Here is a 17,048-nt window from a genome sequence, read left to right as displayed (position 1 = left end):
GATTGTAGCATGAGTGAAGCACCGGTGGCCCGAGCCCGTAGGCCTGGCTGTGGGGGAGGCCGGGGCCCGAGGATCCGGGTTTGAAGCCAGCCAGGGCAGGAAGGTCCCGCGAGACTCTTTATCCAGGTAACCTCTGGAAACTCAGAAGTTGGAGCTGCGGCTGAAAGTGGTAGAGCACAAGCCCCGAGCAGAAAAGCTCAGGGGCAGCGCCCAGGCCCCCAGGTTCAAGGCCCGGGACCAAGCCCAAAGAAGAAGAAGAACAACGGCACTGATAAAAGCTGTGGAGACGTCCACGCCGTGTAAGGAGGAGGGAGGAGGGTCTAGGGAGGGCGGTTGGAGAAGAGGTTGAGAGGGTGAGTCCTCGGAACGTGCGGTAATGACAATCACAACCAAAGAACCGAGAGGAGTGTTTTGTCGTTGTGTGGCTCTGTGTCGGCCAGTCCTGGGTCTTGAACTCAGGCGCCTCTTCGACCCCTCCGCGGGTCCCCAGCCCCACCCGGGAGGCCGCCCGCCGCTCCTCGAGGAGGGCGTGCGCGTGCGCGACAAGCGATCTCTCTGGGGCTGGAGCGGAGGGCCTCGCGGCCCGGCCGGGCGGTCCCCGACGGCTTCGGCAACCCGGTGCCGGTGCTCGCTCCGGGGAGGGGCGCCCTCTCCCTCCCTCCCTCCCGTCCCCACCCCGCCTCCCCCCTCCCACCCCCCCCTCCCCCGGTGTGAACCGCGGCCCCTCCTCTCGCCCGAGCCCTCCCGGATAGGGGGTGGGAGGGTGGGAGGCAGTGGGGGTCTCCCGCCGCGTCGGAATCGCACTCCGCGGGACGCGGTCCCGCCCAGGAAACCGCCACGCCCACCGTTCCCGGCGGGAATCGTTTCCTTCCAGTGACGGCTATGCGGAACGTCCCCTTCCCGGGAACGGGACCGCCAGCCGCGGAAGCAGAGGACCCGAGAAAGGGGCCGGTGGCCACCGGGGGCCACCGGCTGGGCGGCCCGTCGGGGTCCGGCCGAGTACGCGGTGGGGACCGAAGCGGTAGTTGAGAGCGAAGTCGTCGCGGGGTGGAGTCCGCCGGCGGTAGCCACGCCCCCGTGGGCCGGCGAGGGGCGGGACATGCAAATGAGAGGCGCGCTTCGGCCCCCATCGCGCGGGGACCACCAGGCAGGGGGAAGAGGTTCTGGTGGAGACCGAGGGGCGTAAGAAGTCTTCATCCGGGTCTTGTGAGGGGCGCGCGGGTGGCGACGGGGTCCGGGCGCTCACCGCGAGTTAAATGTGTGGGAGGTGAGGTCGGCGAGGCTGAGAGGAGGCCCGTGAGCTATCGCTTCTCGGCCTTTTGGCTAAGATCAAGTGTAGTATCTGTTCTTATCAGTTTAATATCTGATACGTCCTCTATCCGAGGACAATATATTAAATGGATTTTTGGAGCTGGGAGTCGGAATAGGGGCTTGCTCCGTCCGCTCCACGCATCGGCCTGGTATTGCAGTACCTCCAGGAACGGTGCACCCTCCTTCTACTTCTGAGGTTTTAAAGTTAGACTCGTTTCCCACTGCGGCCGCCTGCTACTCTCCTATCCCCCGTTCCGGTCCTCTCTCAGGACTTGGGCAGACTCACGTCTTCAGAGCTACTCTGGCTTTCTCGGTTCGGTCGCCATCACCGCCTGGGAATTTTAACGCTCCCGTCAACGGCCGGCTGTCGGGTCCTGAGGGTCTTTTTTTTTTTTTCCCGAGGCTTCTTTTCTTCACACCCTCCCATTTCACCGGCTAGTGTCCTGTGCCGGTCCTGGTAGTTCGGGCCGGGTAGCCGGCTGTCTTCCTTCCCCCCTCTTCCAGCTCACTGGTGTTCAGCTCGCTCTGGAAACTCCAAGTACGAAAAGGCTCCGCTGCGGTGACGGCGCTTGCCCAGGCCCGCGTCCGCCGGCGGGGAAGTTGCCCAAGCCTGCCAACCGTGTGTCTCGCGAGCAGCGCTTTCTCAACTCGGGCCTCGGGGGTTACAGGTGTTGGCCCGCACGCCTGTCCGGCGGTCTCCTGACCGATAGCCGAGCTCCTGGCGGAGCGCGGCCGGGCAGGCGCGTGATCGCTCGGCGAGCGCCCCCGCCTCTCGGCAGTCAGGTCGCCGAAAGGGCGTTCGGTACGGTACGCTTGAAGCTGCACCCTTCCCCCACGGCCGCGAGACGGGCTCCTTCCCCAGCGGTCCCCAACGAGCCAAGGGTTTCTCTCCCCTCCCCGCCCGTCCCCCCCTCCTTTCCCTTGACCCAGAGGCGCGGCTCACGGGGCAGCTTAAGGGAACTGAAGCCCTAAAGCATTCGCGCGTTTTAAAAGACGAGGGAAAGGTAGGGATGTTGGCGAGGAAGTTCCTCGTAGGCATACTTTGCGACCTCCCCTCCCCGCGGGCTCTCCCGCCGCTAACGCCTGCGCGGCGGGGCCGAAGGAGAGCGGGGGGTGGGGGGGAAGGGGGGCGAGAGAGCGATCGAGAGAACCGCTCTCTGTACGGTCCGGGAGGTGGCGCTGGCTGAGGAGCCAGCCTTGCGCGGCGGGGGCGGGGCATGCAAATATGAAATGGCGGCTTCCCGGGAGAGCGATGGGAGCGAAAGATAATCACGCGAATACGTGAGGATCCCGAGAAATTTTTCGCGCCCCCCGAGTTGTACTCACCACTCAGTACGAATGGCGGTGAGAGGTGAGGCCTTTCTGGAGCGGTGGGTTTCTCACCGTGAGCTGAAGATGTGTGGGTCGTGGAGTGCCGCGGGTGAAGGCCAGAACGCAGTTATCGCTTCTCGGCCTTTTGGCTAAGATCAAGTGTAGTATCTGTTCTTATCAGTTTAATATCTGATACGTCCTCTATCCGAGGACAATATATTAAATGGATTTTTGGAGCTGGGAGTCGGAATAGGAGCTTGCTCCGTCCGCTCCACGCATCGACCTGGTATTGCAGTACCTCCAGGAACGGTGCACCCCTTCCCGGGGAATCATTGTGGTCTCAAAAAGTAGAGTTGGTTTCTTCCCTTTCCTTTTGTCTGTCCTGGTGCGTTTTCCTGGAGCCCCTTCTAGGTCCGCTCCCTCCCAGCGCTCCCGCGGCCATAGGCTAAGTTGTGGGCCTTGCTGGGCTGCTGCCGCTGCCGCTGCCGCTTGGGCAGCCTTCTCTGCGACTCCTCATTTGCCCCTTCCTTGAGCTGGCGGCGTAAAGTACTACATTCTACTACTACTTTGAGCCAGTTGTGACTTGCAATTGGTTAGTTGACGCGGGGGACTTTTCGGTACTTACTTCATTAATCCCTTGCCCTTACGTCAGTAGGATTAGCAGATCCTAGAGTATCAGTCTTTCTTGTGGTGAACGTCAGTGATAAATTCCCTTCCTGAACCTCAGGGAACAGAGGGGGGTGATGGCACTTTCATTTTACCTGACAGCTCACTTTAAAGGTACTTGCTGCAAGATCTCGATCCCCTTGTCCCTCTCGGTTCAGCTCTGTCTGTGGAGTCCTGCCTTCAGGTTTTCTTTCAGTAGTTGCTGAGCTCAACAACTTGAGGTTGCAGGTGTCTGGGAAACATTAATCCACTTACATTTGCCAACTTCCACATTCAAATTCAACATTTCAGAATCTGGCTGCTCTATATCCCGATCGGATTCCGGTATATTTCCTGTTCCTTAATTTGTGTGTTGGACTAAGGACTTGAATTCAGGGCCTTTCCGACTTGATTAATTTTATTTTTCTCCGCAAAGGCCATCGCTACATGAGCCACACCCATATGGGTTATTTTGGTATCTGGAAATGGGTCTCCCATTTATTTGCCCAAAAGAGCTTTTTAAAGTGCTTTAGGTATGGAGATGTATCACACTGGTACACAGATCACTATTATGCAAATAAGTTTCTACATCATTACTTTCACTTCAGGCATCTGATTAAAAATTCCAGTTATGAGGGGCTGGGAATATAGCCTTGTGGTAAAGTGCTCGCCCTGTGTACATGAAGTCCTGGGTTCCATTCCCCAGCACCACATATCTATCTATATAGAAATAGGCCAGAAGTAGTACTGTGGCTCAAGTGGTAGAGTGCTAGCCTTGAGCAAAAAGAAGCCAAGGACAGTGCTCAGACCCTGAGTCCCAGGCCCAGGACTGGCAAAAAAAAAAAAAAATCCAGGGGGCTGGGGATATGGCCTAGTGGCAAGAGTGCCTGCCTCATATACATGAGGCCCTGGGTTCGATTCCCCATCACCACATACATATACAGAAAATGGCCAGAAGTGGCGCTGTGGCTCAAGTGGCAGACTGCTAGCCTTGAGCAAAAAGAAGCCAGGGACAGTGCTCAGGCCCTGAGTCCAAGCCCCAGAACTGGCCAAAAAAGAAATCCAGTCTCCTAACTACTCCGGAGACAGATATGAGGGTTTCAGTTTAAAGCCAGTCAGTTTGCCTGCCGAGCCAGCTGGCAGTGAAAAGGAATCCTGAATGAGGGGGGCAATGATTAAAGAAAAGGAAAAATGCAAAACAAGAGAAAAAAGACAAGAGGTGTTATGCCCAAGTCCTCGCAGACCACCAAGAGACCACCGAGAGCCAGACATTCCGAAATGCAAAAGCAAGGCAAGGCTTTATTAGGCGACCTGCAGCCCGGACCTCGTCCTACACACCGGAGGTTAGGAGGAAGGTCCTGAGCAAAGTTTTACATGGGTATTTAAAGGGAAAAACCACAAAATTACATAAACCAGGTGCAAGCAGGGTTGGGGTGTGAGGACAAATCTGATTGGCTTGGGGTTAGGGGATTCTGAAATTGATTGATGGACATTCCAGGGTGTTCAGTGTGACTGGAAGGCTCCCAAACTGGTTGGGCCATCTGGGAAATGGGTTTTATGACCTATTGGTTTCGGCATAAACATCCGCACAAACAACTTGATTTCTGGAATCTGTACAATGCCTGGTTAGTTTCACCATAAACAAGTTATTTGCTGGATTTTACGTATGTGCTGGGTTATTCTTAGCTTAACACAAACAAGATGGTTGCAGTTTCAAGATGGAGTTGTCCTAGTCTTTCAGAGGCAAAGATGGGGTACGGGAGGTCTGCATCTCGAGATTGAAACTCAAGACTGCAGCCCCATTTATTCTTAACATCCAGCTTTTATGCAGTTTGGGAACCAGGGAATGGCATAGGGTTACCAACAGGAGGCAATAAAACAAGACAAGGCTGAATGGTAAACATAAACCAGGCGCGCCTATGGACACAGTAAAACATCTTGGTAACTGCTGGCTCGGTCAATTAAGCCAAATCTTACCGCATTCCTTGTGATAACAGCACAGCCAGAGGTCAGGATGAGGTTAGCTGCTAGCTCGGCTCCCGACAAGTTTGGGGGAAAAAAATCCTTATGAAGTGATGTAATAATCTGTTACTATCTTACCTTTACACAAGTATTGCTAATATTCAGTATTAATGTTGTTGTACATTGTGAACCTTTTCTGAAGGTGGCCCTTGCTGTGGTTATGTAATTGCCTACACCTGTTCTGCTCTGTATTGCCCATACTCCAGGAGAGCTACATCCTGTTTTATCACCTAATGTTCAGATGACCCGGTCCCTTTATGGTCAAGATGCCCTGACGTGTTTGTAACCATTGGTTTCTGGATACTTCTCACAATTGGTGAGCCATTACAATTACACAAAAGGAAAAATTCCTTGACAGCCTTCCAAAATGCCTTGGGGGCTCATCTAGAGATCCTGACCTCAGGTGCAGTCCTGGCGCACCAAGTGCTTTCTCGCTCAATAAAATTGTTTTCAACCCCGATTGCCAACGGAGTGTTTTCATTGATCATCCATTTCCGGACCCCATTTTCTTTCTTTTTTTTTTTTTTTTTTTTTTTTTTGGCCAGTCCTGGGCCTTGGACTCAGGGTCTGAGCACTGTCCCTGGCTTCTTCCCGCTCAAGGCTAGCACTCTGCCACTTGAGCCACAGCGCCGCTTCTGGCCGTTTTCTGTATATGTGGTGCTGGGGAATCGAACCTAGGGCCTCGTGTATCCGAGGCAGGCACTCTTGCCACTAGGCTATATCCCCAGCCCCCGGACCCCATTTTCAATTAACCACTCACAACAAAGACCAGGCAGTCAAACGCCAAAGCATACAGTAGTAAATGCCATACGGTGAACAACAAAGGAACAAATGTAAACCAGTAACTGTTCTCATGGCACAGAGGGGGTAAAAATGTGTGTCCATGATCATACTGGGGTAGGGATTCACTTAGCTTCAATGTACCATCTAGTCAGTGTCCATGAAGCATTTAAGGTACAGCAACACCAATTCAAGCTTTCAGTAATTTTACTGGGTTGGGAATGTGGCTTAGTGGTAGAGTGCTTGCCTCTTATGCATGAAGCCCTGGGTTTGATTCCTGAGCACCACTTACACAGAAAAAGCCAGAAGTGGTGCTGTGGCTCAAGTGGCAGGGTGCTAGCCTTGAGCAAATAGAAGCCAGGGACAGTGCTCAGGCCCCCAGGGCTGACCAAAAAAAAAAAAAAAAAACATGGAATTTTGATCGTGACATCTCAGCTTCAAAAGTAACTACAAATACAGGCACCTGTTGCAGACCCTGAGGTGCCAGGAGCTGGCATGGTATGAGCAATGGCTGTGCCCGCCATTTTCTCCAACCCTCGGGGCTGCAGGTACCTGCCCTCTTCCCTCCCACCCCCTTTTTTTTTTTGCCAGTCCTCCTGGGCTTTGGATTCAGGGCCTGAGCACTGACCCTGGCTTCTTTTAGCCCAGTGCTAGCATAGCACTTTACCACTTGAGCCACAGCTCCACTTCCAGCTGTTTTCCATATATGTGGTACTGAGGAATCGAACCCAACCCAGGGCTTTATGCAAAAGAGGCAATCACTCTTAACACTAGGCTGTTGGGGACTCAGTTTTGGCCAAAGTGGGGGAAGGGCGCCAAGAGCAAGACGCTGCCCTTCCCCCAGCCCTGGGACAGTGTGGGAGGGAGCCCCTCCCATCTTCCCACCTCAACCGGGAAAGAAGCCCCCTACCCCTGGGGGGTGAACACGTGCGTGCCACCATGATGGGGTTGTCCCGCCCACAAAGGAAGTTTCATGACATCACCTGATGGACATGGTCTTTAGCCTATGACTGGCCCTTTGGCCAGCCCCCTTTCTTTCCTGCCACTTCCTCTATATATCCCTGTTAGATTTCTAGACCCATTCCACCATCACAGCGTTTCCCTGAAGTGTTCTACCTGCGTCAGTAGGGGCTGGCTGGGAAGAGGATTTCGGCATCCCACTCCATCTTAGAGCTCAGGCATTTTCCCTGGAGATAGGGGAAATGGGATTCATCAGATCCCTACACTAGGCTATATTCCCAGGCAGGTAAGTACATGCCCTTTTTGTGCAGACCCTGAAATGCCAGGAACAGGCTAGTTGTGCGCAAAGGATCCAACCCTTTGTCTGCAAACCTACCTGTTTTGTTTTGGGGAAGTGCTTCAGGTTCTGGACCTGGGGACTTATCTGGGGACACATGGGACTGCTTAAAATAGAATGAAAAAGGATGCCTGCTGTCTGCACTGTCCCCAGCCAACTTGTGACAAATAGAAGATATACATAGCTTTTGCTAAGATAAACAGTTGTGCCACCAGACTTCTCCAGCGCCTGTCTCCATCATCAATCCCCTTGTTTCCTGCTGCGGCTGATTCGAGGCAGGCATCAACAACCAGTTTGATACTGATGAACACATTTGTGGGTGTTCTTTGTTTGTTTTAAACTAAGGGCCTGCACATACTCTTAACACATTGTACACTAATAACCCAAAGATAAGACTCCACAGACTTCTTTTTGCTCAAGGCTAGCACTCTACCACTTGAGCCACAGTACTACTTCTGGCCTATTTCTATATAGATAGATATGTGGTGCTGGGGAATGGAACCCAGGACTTCATGTACACAGGGCGAGCACTTTACCACAAGGCTATATTCCCAGCCCCTCATAACTGGAATTTTTAATCAGATGCCTGAAGTGAAAGTAATGATGTAGAAACTTATTTGCATAATAGTGATCTGTGTACCAGTGTGATACATCTCCATACCTAAAGCACTTTAAAAAGCTCTTTTGGGCAAATAAATGGGAGACCCATTTCCAGATACCAAAATAACCCATATGGGTGTGGCTCATGTAGCGATGGCCTTTGCGGAGAAAAATAAAATTAATCAAGTCGGAAAGGCCCTGAATTCAAGTCCTTAGTCCAACACACAAATTAAGGAACAGGAAATATACCGGAATCCGATCGGGATATAGAGCAGCCAGATTCTGAAATGTTGAATTTGAATGTGGAAGTTGGCAAATGTAAGTGGATTAATGTTTCCCAGACACCTGCAACCTCAAGTTGTTGAGCTCAGCAACTACTGAAAGAAAACCTGAAGGCAGGACTCCACAGACAGAGCTGAACCGAGAGGGACAAGGGGATCGAGATCTTGCAGCAAGTACCTTTAAAGTGAGCTGTCAGGTAAAATGAAAGTGCCATCACCCCCCTCTGTTCCCTGAGGTTCAGGAAGGGAATTTATCACTGACGTTCACCACAAGAAAGACTGATACTCTAGGATCTGCTAATCCTACTGACGTAAGGGCAAGGGATTAATGAAGTAAGTACCGAAAAGTCCCCCGCGTCAACTAACCAATTGCAAGTCACAACTGGCTCAAAGTAGTAGTAGAATGTAGTACTTTACGCCGCCAGCTCAAGGAAGGGGCAAATGAGGAGTCGCAGAGAAGGCTGCCCAAGCGGCAGCGGCAGCGGCAGCAGCCCAGCAAGGCCCACAACTTAGCCTATGGCCGCGGGAGCGCTGGGAGGGAGCGGACCTAGAAGGGGCTCCAGGAAAACGCACCAGGACAGACAAAAGGAAAGGGAAGAAACCAACTCTACTTTTTGAGACCACAATGATTCCCCGGGAAGGGGTGCACCGTTCCTGGAGGTACTGCAATACCAGGTCGATGCGTGGAGCGGACGGAGCAAGCTCCTATTCCGACTCCCAGCTCCAAAAATCCATTTAATATATTGTCCTCGGATAGAGGACGTATCAGATATTAAACTGATAAGAACAGATACTACACTTGATCTTAGCCAAAAGGCCGAGAAGCGATAACTGCGTTCTGGCCTTCACCCGCGGCACTCCACGACCCACACATCTTCAGCTCACGGTGAGAAACCCACCGCTCCAGAAAGGCCTCACCTCTCACCGCCATTCGTACTGAGTGGTGAGTACAACTCGGGGGGCGCGAAAAATTTCTCGGGATCCTCACGTATTCGCGTGATTATCTTTCGCTCCCATCGCTCTCCCGGGAAGCCGCCATTTCATATTTGCATGCCCCGCCCCCGCCGCGCAAGGCTGGCTCCTCAGCCAGCGCCACCTCCCGGACCGTACAGAGAGCGGTTCTCTCGATCGCTCTCTCGCCCCCCTTCCCCCCCACCCCCCGCTCTCCTTCGGCCCCGCCGCGCAGGCGTTAGCGGCGGGAGAGCCCGCGGGGAGGGGAGGTCGCAAAGTATGCCTACGAGGAACTTCCTCGCCAACATCCCTACCTTTCCCTCGTCTTTTAAAACGCGCGAATGCTTTAGGGCTTCAGTTCCCTTAAGCTGCCCCGTGAGCCGCGCCTCTGGGTCAAGGGAAAGGAGGGGGGGACGGGCGGGGAGGGGAGAGAAACCCTTGGCTCGTTGGGGACCGCTGGGGAAGGAGCCCGTCTCGCGGCCGTGGGGGAAGGGTGCAGCTTCAAGCGTACCGTACCGAACGCCCTTTCGGCGACCTGACTGCCGAGAGGCGGGGGCGCTCGCCGAGCGATCACGCGCCTGCCCGGCCGCGCTCCGCCAGGAGCTCGGCTATCGGTCAGGAGACCGCCGGACAGGCGTGCGGGCCAACACCTGTAACCCCCGAGGCCCGAGTTGAGAAAGCGCTGCTCGCGAGACACACGGTTGGCAGGCTTGGGCAACTTCCCCGCCGGCGGACGCGGGCCTGGGCAAGCGCCGTCACCGCAGCGGAGCCTTTTCGTACTTGGAGTTTCCAGAGCGAGCTGAACACCAGTGAGCTGGAAGAGGGGGGAAGGAAGACAGCCGGCTACCCGGCCCGAACTACCAGGACCGGCACAGGACACTAGCCGGTGAAATGGGAGGGTGTGAAGAAAAGAAGCCTCGGGAAAAAAAAAAAAAGACCCTCAGGACCCGACAGCCGGCCGTTGACGGGAGCGTTAAAATTCCCAGGCGGTGATGGCGACCGAACCGAGAAAGCCAGAGTAGCTCTGAAGACGTGAGTCTGCCCAAGTCCTGAGAGAGGACCGGAACGGGGGATAGGAGAGTAGCAGGCGGCCGCAGTGGGAAACGAGTCTAACTTTAAAACCTCAGAAGTAGAAGGAGGGTGCACCGTTCCTGGAGGTACTGCAATACCAGGCCGATGCGTGGAGCGGACGGAGCAAGCCCCTATTCCGACTCCCAGCTCCAAAAATCCATTTAATATATTGTCCTCGGATAGAGGACGTATCAGATATTAAACTGATAAGAACAGATACTACACTTGATCTTAGCCAAAAGGCCGAGAAGCGATAGCTCACGGGCCTCCTCTCAGCCTCGCCGACCTCACCTCCCACACATTTAACTCGCGGTGAGCGCCCGGACCCCGTCGCCACCCGCGCGCCCCTCACAAGACCCGGATGAAGACTTCTTACGCCCCTCGGTCTCCACCAGAACCTCTTCCCCCTGCCTGGTGGTCCCCGCGCGATGGGGGCCGAAGCGCGCCTCTCATTTGCATGTCCCGCCCCTCGCCGGCCCACGGGGGCGTGGCTACCGCCGGCGGACTCCACCCCGCGACGACTTCGCTCTCAACTACCGCTTCGGTCCCCACCGCGTACTCGGCCGGACCCCGACGGGCCGCCCAGCCGGTGGCCCCCGGTGGCCACCGGCCCCTTTCTCGGGTCCTCTGCTTCCGCGGCTGGCGGTCCCGTTCCCGGGAAGGGGACGTTCCGCATAGCCGTCACTGGAAGGAAACGATTCCCGCCGGGAACGGTGGGCGTGGCGGTTTCCTGGGCGGGACCGCGTCCCGCGGAGTGCGATTCCGACGCGGCGGGAGACCCCCACTGCCTCCCACCCTCCCACCCCCTATCCGGGAGGGCTCGGGCGAGAGGAGGGGCCGCGGTTCACACCGGGGGAGGGGGGGGTGGGAGGGGGGAGGCGGGGTGGGGACGGGAGGGAGGGAGGGAGAGGGCGCCCCTCCCCGGAGCGAGCACCGGCACCGGGTTGCCGAAGCCGTCGGGGACCGCCCGGCCGGGCCGCGAGGCCCTCCGCTCCAGCCCCAGAGAGATCGCTTGTCGCGCACGCGCACGCCCTCCTCGAGGAGCGGCGGGCGGCCTCCCGGGTGGGGCTGGGGACCCGCGGAGGGGTCGAAGAGGCGCCTGAGTTCAAGACCCAGGACTGGCCGACACAGAGCCACACAACGACAAAACACTCCTCTCGGTTCTTTGGTTGTGATTGTCATTACCGCACGTTCCGAGGACTCACCCTCTCAACCTCTTCTCCATCCGCCCTCCCTAGACCCTCCTCCCTCCTCCTTACACGGCGTGGACGTCTCCACAGCTTTTATCAGTGCCGTTGTTCTTCTTCTTCTTTGGGCTTGGTCCTGGGCCTTGAACCTGGGGACCTGGGGGCTGCCCCTGAGCTTTTCTGCTCAGGGCTTGTGCTCTACCACTTTCAGCCGCAGCTCCAACTTCTGAGTTTCCAGAGGTTACCTGGATAAAGAGTCTCGCGGGACCTTCCTGCCCTGGCTGGCTTCAAACCCGGATCCTCGGGCCCCGGCCTCCCCCACAGCCAGGCCTACGGGCTCGGGCCACCGGTGCTTCACTCATGCTACAATCCTTCGGCAGTTTGTTTTTTTTTGTGTTTTGAGGCAAAAAGCTGGCTGTCTCTAGGGTAAGATGGAAAGCACTGGCGGGCGTTGGGGCTTCCGTAGCCGCTGAGGTTGCCTGATGAGAAATTCCTATCCCTAGGTCCTGTCTGAATGCCCGAGGTCCCCTCTTCAGCTGCAAGTTTTTCTTTTGTTTGTTTGTTTCTGGCCAGTCCTGGGCCTTGGACTCAGGGCCCGAGCACTGTCCCTGGCTTCTTTTGGCTCCAGGCTAGCACTCTGCCACTTGAGCCACAGCGCCGCTTCTGGCCGTTTTCTATATATGTGGTGCTGAGGAATCGAACTGAGAGCCTCATGGGTTAGGAGGCAAGCACTCTTGCCACTAGGCCATATTCCCAGCCCTCCGCTGGAAGTTTTAATTCCAGTATCCTCAGAGACCTTGCCGGCACATTCCCCACTTAAACACTTCTTTATAGAGCGCCATCACACGGGCCGGGAATATGGCCGGGTGGTAGAGTGCTGCTCCCCTCGCACACAGGAAGCCCTGGGTCCCATTCCTCAGCACCACTGATGTAGAAAAAGCCGAAGGTGGCGCCGTGGCTCACGTGGTAAGAGTGCTTGGCCTTCAGCAAAGAGAAGTCTGGGACAATGCTGGGGCCCTGAGGACTGACCGAAAAAAAAAAAAAGAAAGAAAGAAAAAAAAATCATCATCGTCCGTGGCTGGCTGCTATCTACGTAGCACTAGCTTGCTTTTAGGTTCATCCTGGGGCTCCCACTCCCGGGGCCTGGGTGCTGTCCCTCAAGGCTGGGCTCTGCCTTGGCCACCTCTGGCTTTTCTTTTTTTGCTGGGGGAAGAGGGAGGGTTTATTGGAGATAAAAGAGTCTGGTGGACTTCCCTGCCTAGGCTAGCCTGGCTTTGAACCCGAATCCTCAGATCTCAGCTTCTGAGTAGCTGGGAATCGCGGGTGTGAATCACCAGCTCATGCTTGCTTCTAAAGTAGGATTCATATGACTACCCGTGGCATTCTCTTGAGCCTTAGACCAGAGAGGATTCCTAGTGGGCGGGTGGGGATCCTGAAGCCATGGGAGATGCGAACCCAGTGTCTTAAATTCTGTTTTTAAACCAGGCGATAGTGGCTCGTGACAGCATTCCTCACTACTGAGGACACTGAGATATGGGGGCCGGGGGGGGGGGGCGCCTCAGGCTTCAGCAGGAAAGTCTGTGAAACCACCAGAAAACCACAAGCAGAACTCAGGGACAGCACCTACCTGGGCCCTGAGGTCAATATATATTTTAGAAGGATGTCAGAGGGTCTGTTACATTGTAAGTATCAACTGGCACTAGCCAGGGCTCTCAGATCGACAAAAGCTTGGCCCCAGGTGGTTGGTGCTCTTTGAGGAGCGCCGAGAACTTAAGAGCTCAGTTACGATGCCAGACCCTGCCGAGGCTCGCACCTGTAATTCCAGCTATTCGGCAAGTAGATTTAGGAGTTCTGGAGGATCATGGGAGGAAGCCAGCCTGGATTGGAAATTCTATGACCCACATCTCCAGGTAACCATCCAAAAGCGGGAAGTGAGGCTGTGGCTTGCTTAAATTTCTATAGAAATGACAGTTCTAAGGCGGTCGCCGGCCAGATCGAGGTTGGAAGCCCGGGGACTTGGGCAGGGAAGTCCGGGAGGCTCTCACCTCGGATGAACCACTCCAAGAAAGAAAGGGGGGGTTGGGGGGGGGATTCCTTAGCACCACATATAGAGAAAAAGCCGGAAGTGGCATTGTGGCTCAAGTGGCCCAGTGCTAGCCATGAGCAAAAGGAAGCCAGGGACAGTGCTCAGGCCCTGAGTCCAAGCCCCAGGACTGGCAAAAAAAAAAAAAAAGTAAAGAAGACCAAAAAAAGAAAGAAAAGCCAGAAGGGCCACTGAGGTTCTCAAAGGGCAGCGCTCACCTGGAGCACAAGAAGCTCTGAGGCAGCGCCCAGGCCCTGAGCTCAAGTTCAAAGGCTGGCAAGGAAGAAAGAAAGTGAAAAAGGAAGGAAGGGTTTCAGGAAGGAAAGAAATGTACAGCTCTAAGGACGTTTTTAGCGGAGGCCTCGGAAGCTCTTAGTCTCCTGCTCACTCCCTGTCTATCCCGCTTGCAAGCTAGCAACTCTCAGCCTGGGCCCGCCGCAGGTGGCCTCTGCAACACTAAGAACTCAGGAGGCTGAGGTCTCAGGGTCACCGTCAGAAGCCGTCCTGGCCAGGAAAGTCCTGTTGCCTCCTCTAAGGGCTGACCTGAAAACTGGACTAACTAAATATAAGGTTTAGTGTTAACATTATAACAGCTTCTAAGCCCTGGTGATGACTCCATGCTAGAGGGCTGCACCCCACCCGTGAGACTAGTTTCTTATAGTTTGACATTCAAAAATGTAGGGAGCACTTGTTTCCCTCTGTACCTGGGTAGCAACCATGATAACGGACAGTAAAAATGACCTTAGTCATAGACTGTAGAAATAACCATAATAGGGCTGGGGATATGGCCTAGTGGCAAGAGCGCTTGCCTCGTATACTTGAAGCCCTGGATTCGATTCCCCAGCATCACATATACAGCAAATGGCCAGAAGTGGCGCTGTGACTCAAGTGGCAGAGTGCTAGCCTTGAGCAAAAAGAAGCCAGGGACAGTGCTCAGGCCCTGAGTCCAAGGCCCACGACTGGCAAAAAAAAAAAAAAAAAGAAAGAACCATAATAGTAGTAGAAATGCCATGGTAACTGTTGGGTTGGTTTACTTATGATTGAGTACTGGATTGTTTTAGCCCACTCAAGCTTGCTTAGTGATAATGGGAAAACATGATCGCAATTGTTAAAGTTGGTACTAGGTCAGCCTGACCACATATTCTGCTTCTGTAAACGGCTTGCTTAACCCATTTGTGACTTGCTCTACCCCTTGTACTAACCCCCTGCATCAGAGCTACGTGACCACCTGTTGTCAATTCCTGATATCGAGGCCAGTTCCCGATATCAAAGCCAAAATAGATAACTGAAAGGGTAGATGGCCAATAGAAATAGCACAAGACTTGCTTGCTAAATGCCATCCAATCAAGTATCTGCCAAGTTGGAAATACCCTGCCCCTGTTGTAATGGCAATAAAAACCCTGCCTATCTGAGGGTCGGGACTCTCGATCCAGATCCGCTGTGTCGGTGACGGTTGGGAGTCCAAGTTCGAGACTGCGATAGTCTCGTACATTTGCATCGGTATCGGCTCCTCGGTGGTCTTTGGGGACTGGAAATCTGGCATAACACTCTAACTGACCGCCAAAAAATGATATGGCCTAGTGGCAAGAGCGCTTGCCTCGTATACTTGAAGCCCTGGGTTCGATTCCCCAGCACCACATATACAGAAAACGGCCAGAAGTGGCGCTGTGACTCAAGTGGCAGAGTGCTAGCCTTGAGCAAAAAGAGGCCAGGGACAGTGCTCAGGCCCTGAGTCCAAGGCCCAGGACTGGCCACAAAAAAAAAGATTACAATGGGGGGGGGGATAAGAATTAAGAAGGTAATGCTACCTTAAAAGTGGTCATTACTGTCTCCTGTAACTAGAAGCCTCAATGCATCACCTTTATAAGCAAAAGAAGTAATTGGGGCTACGAATGTGATTTAGCGGTAGAGAGCCACAAGCATGAAGCCCTGGGTTCCATTTCTCAGCACCGCATAAAGGGATGAAGCCAGAAGTGGCACTGTGTGTGGTTCAGAATAGTAGAGTGCTAGCCTTAGAATAAAAAAAGGCCACAGACAGTGCTCAGGCCCTGAGTTCAAGCCTCAGAACTACGAAAAACAAGAATTACAACTCAAATGGCAATACCTTCTGTGTAAATGTAAGTGGACAACGGCATGAACCTACCATAAGGCAGTACCAAACATACAGGGATGACATGCACCTAACCCAGCCATACACCTGAGCAGCAAACCGGAAAAGGAAGGAATCTCTAGAGAGCCGCCCGGTAGAGTGTTCTAACATTTATTTGTTAGTCTCCCCGAGAAGGGGAATGCACCGTTCCTGGAGGTACTGCAATGCAAGGTCGACGCGTGGAGCGGACGGAGCAAGCTCCTATTCCGACTCCTAGCTCCAAAAATCCATTTAATATATTGTCCTTCTGAGTATCCGGTGGAGTCTCGCGGGACCTTCCTGCCCTGGCTGGCTTCAAACCCGGATCCTCAGGCCCCGGCCTCCCCCACAGCCGGGGCTACGGGTCACCGGCCACCGGTGCTTCACTCATGCTACAATCCTTCGGCAGTTTGTTTTTTGTTTTTTGAGACCAAAAGCTGGCTGTCTCTAGGGTAAGATGGAAAGCACTGGTGGGCGTTGGGGCTTCCGTAGCCACTGAGGTTGCCTGATGAGAAATTCTTATCCCTAGGTCCTGTCTGAATGCCCGAGGTCACCTCTTACGCTGTAAGTTTTTCTTTTGTTTGTTTCTGGCCAGTCCTGGGCCTTGGACTCCGGGCCCGAGCACTGTCCCTGGCTTCTTTTGGCTCCAGGCTAGCACTCTGCCACTTGAGCCACAGCGCCACTTCTGGCCTTTTCTATATATGTGGTGCTGAGGAATCCAACCCAGGGCTTCATCTATACGAGACAAGCACTTCATCAGTAGGCCATATTCCCAGCCCACTGGCCATTTTCTATATATGTGGGGGAATTGAACCCAGGGCTTCATGTATACAATGCAAGCACTCTTGCTACTAGGCCATATTCCCAGCCCTGAGTAAGCTCTCTTAAGAACATCGGTGGGGGGGAAAGGGGAGGGGGGAATGAGGGATGAGGTAACAAACAGTGCAAGAAATGTGTCCATGGGGCTGGGGATATGGCCTAGTGGCAAGAGTGCTTGCCTCCTATTCATGAGGTCCTGGGTTCAATTCCCCAGCACCACATATACAGAAAACGGCCAGAAGTGGCGCTGTGGCTCAAGTGGTAGAGTGTTGGCCTTGAGCAAAAAGAAGCCAGGGACAGTGCTCAGGCCCTGAGTCCAAGCCCCAGGAATGGCCAAAAAAAAAGAAATGTATCCAATGCCTAACGTATAAAACTGAAACCTCTCTGTACATCAATTTGATAATAAAAATTTTTTAAAACAAAGGACATCGGGAACTTTAGGTACTTTCCTCTCTGATTGGCTGTCGTTAGTGTTTACATTGGAAAGAGGGAACATTTTGCAGTTTTTACTGGAACTTTAGGTCCTCTAGAGGCGTAACTTTTTCTTTTTTTAAGATGGAGT

General features: G+C 54.0%; 4 non-coding genes and 1 pseudogene across 4 annotated transcripts; 2 read left to right on the top strand and 3 right to left on the bottom strand.

Annotated features, from left to right (window-relative positions):
* Positions 1-1,303: 1,303 nt before the first annotated feature.
* Positions 1,304-1,494, top strand: LOC125366630. Its single transcript, XR_007213922.1, has one exon. It is a non-coding gene; the product is annotated as a U2 spliceosomal RNA (small nuclear RNA).
* Positions 1,495-2,751: 1,257 nt separating this feature from the next.
* Positions 2,752-2,942, top strand: LOC125366627. Its single transcript, XR_007213919.1, has one exon. It is a non-coding gene; the product is annotated as a U2 spliceosomal RNA (small nuclear RNA).
* A 5,943-nt stretch (positions 2,943-8,885) lies between these two features.
* LOC125366621 lies at positions 8,886-9,076 on the bottom strand. Its single transcript, XR_007213913.1, has one exon. It is a non-coding gene; the product is annotated as a U2 spliceosomal RNA (small nuclear RNA).
* Positions 9,077-10,333: 1,257 nt separating this feature from the next.
* On the bottom strand, positions 10,334-10,524 carry LOC125366629. Its single transcript, XR_007213921.1, has one exon. It is a non-coding gene; the product is annotated as a U2 spliceosomal RNA (small nuclear RNA).
* Positions 10,525-15,822: 5,298 nt separating this feature from the next.
* Positions 15,823-15,943, bottom strand: LOC125366635 (annotated as a pseudogene).
* Positions 15,944-17,048: the final 1,105 nt, after the last annotated feature.

The sequence above is a fragment of the Perognathus longimembris genome, chromosome 17, assembly GCF_023159225.1.
Source record: "Perognathus longimembris pacificus isolate PPM17 chromosome 17, ASM2315922v1, whole genome shotgun sequence".
NCBI lineage: Eukaryota > Metazoa > Chordata > Mammalia > Rodentia > Heteromyidae > Perognathus > Perognathus longimembris.
The sequence above is the reverse complement of the archived record's forward strand: the minus strand, read 5'-3'. Positions and strand labels throughout refer to the sequence as shown.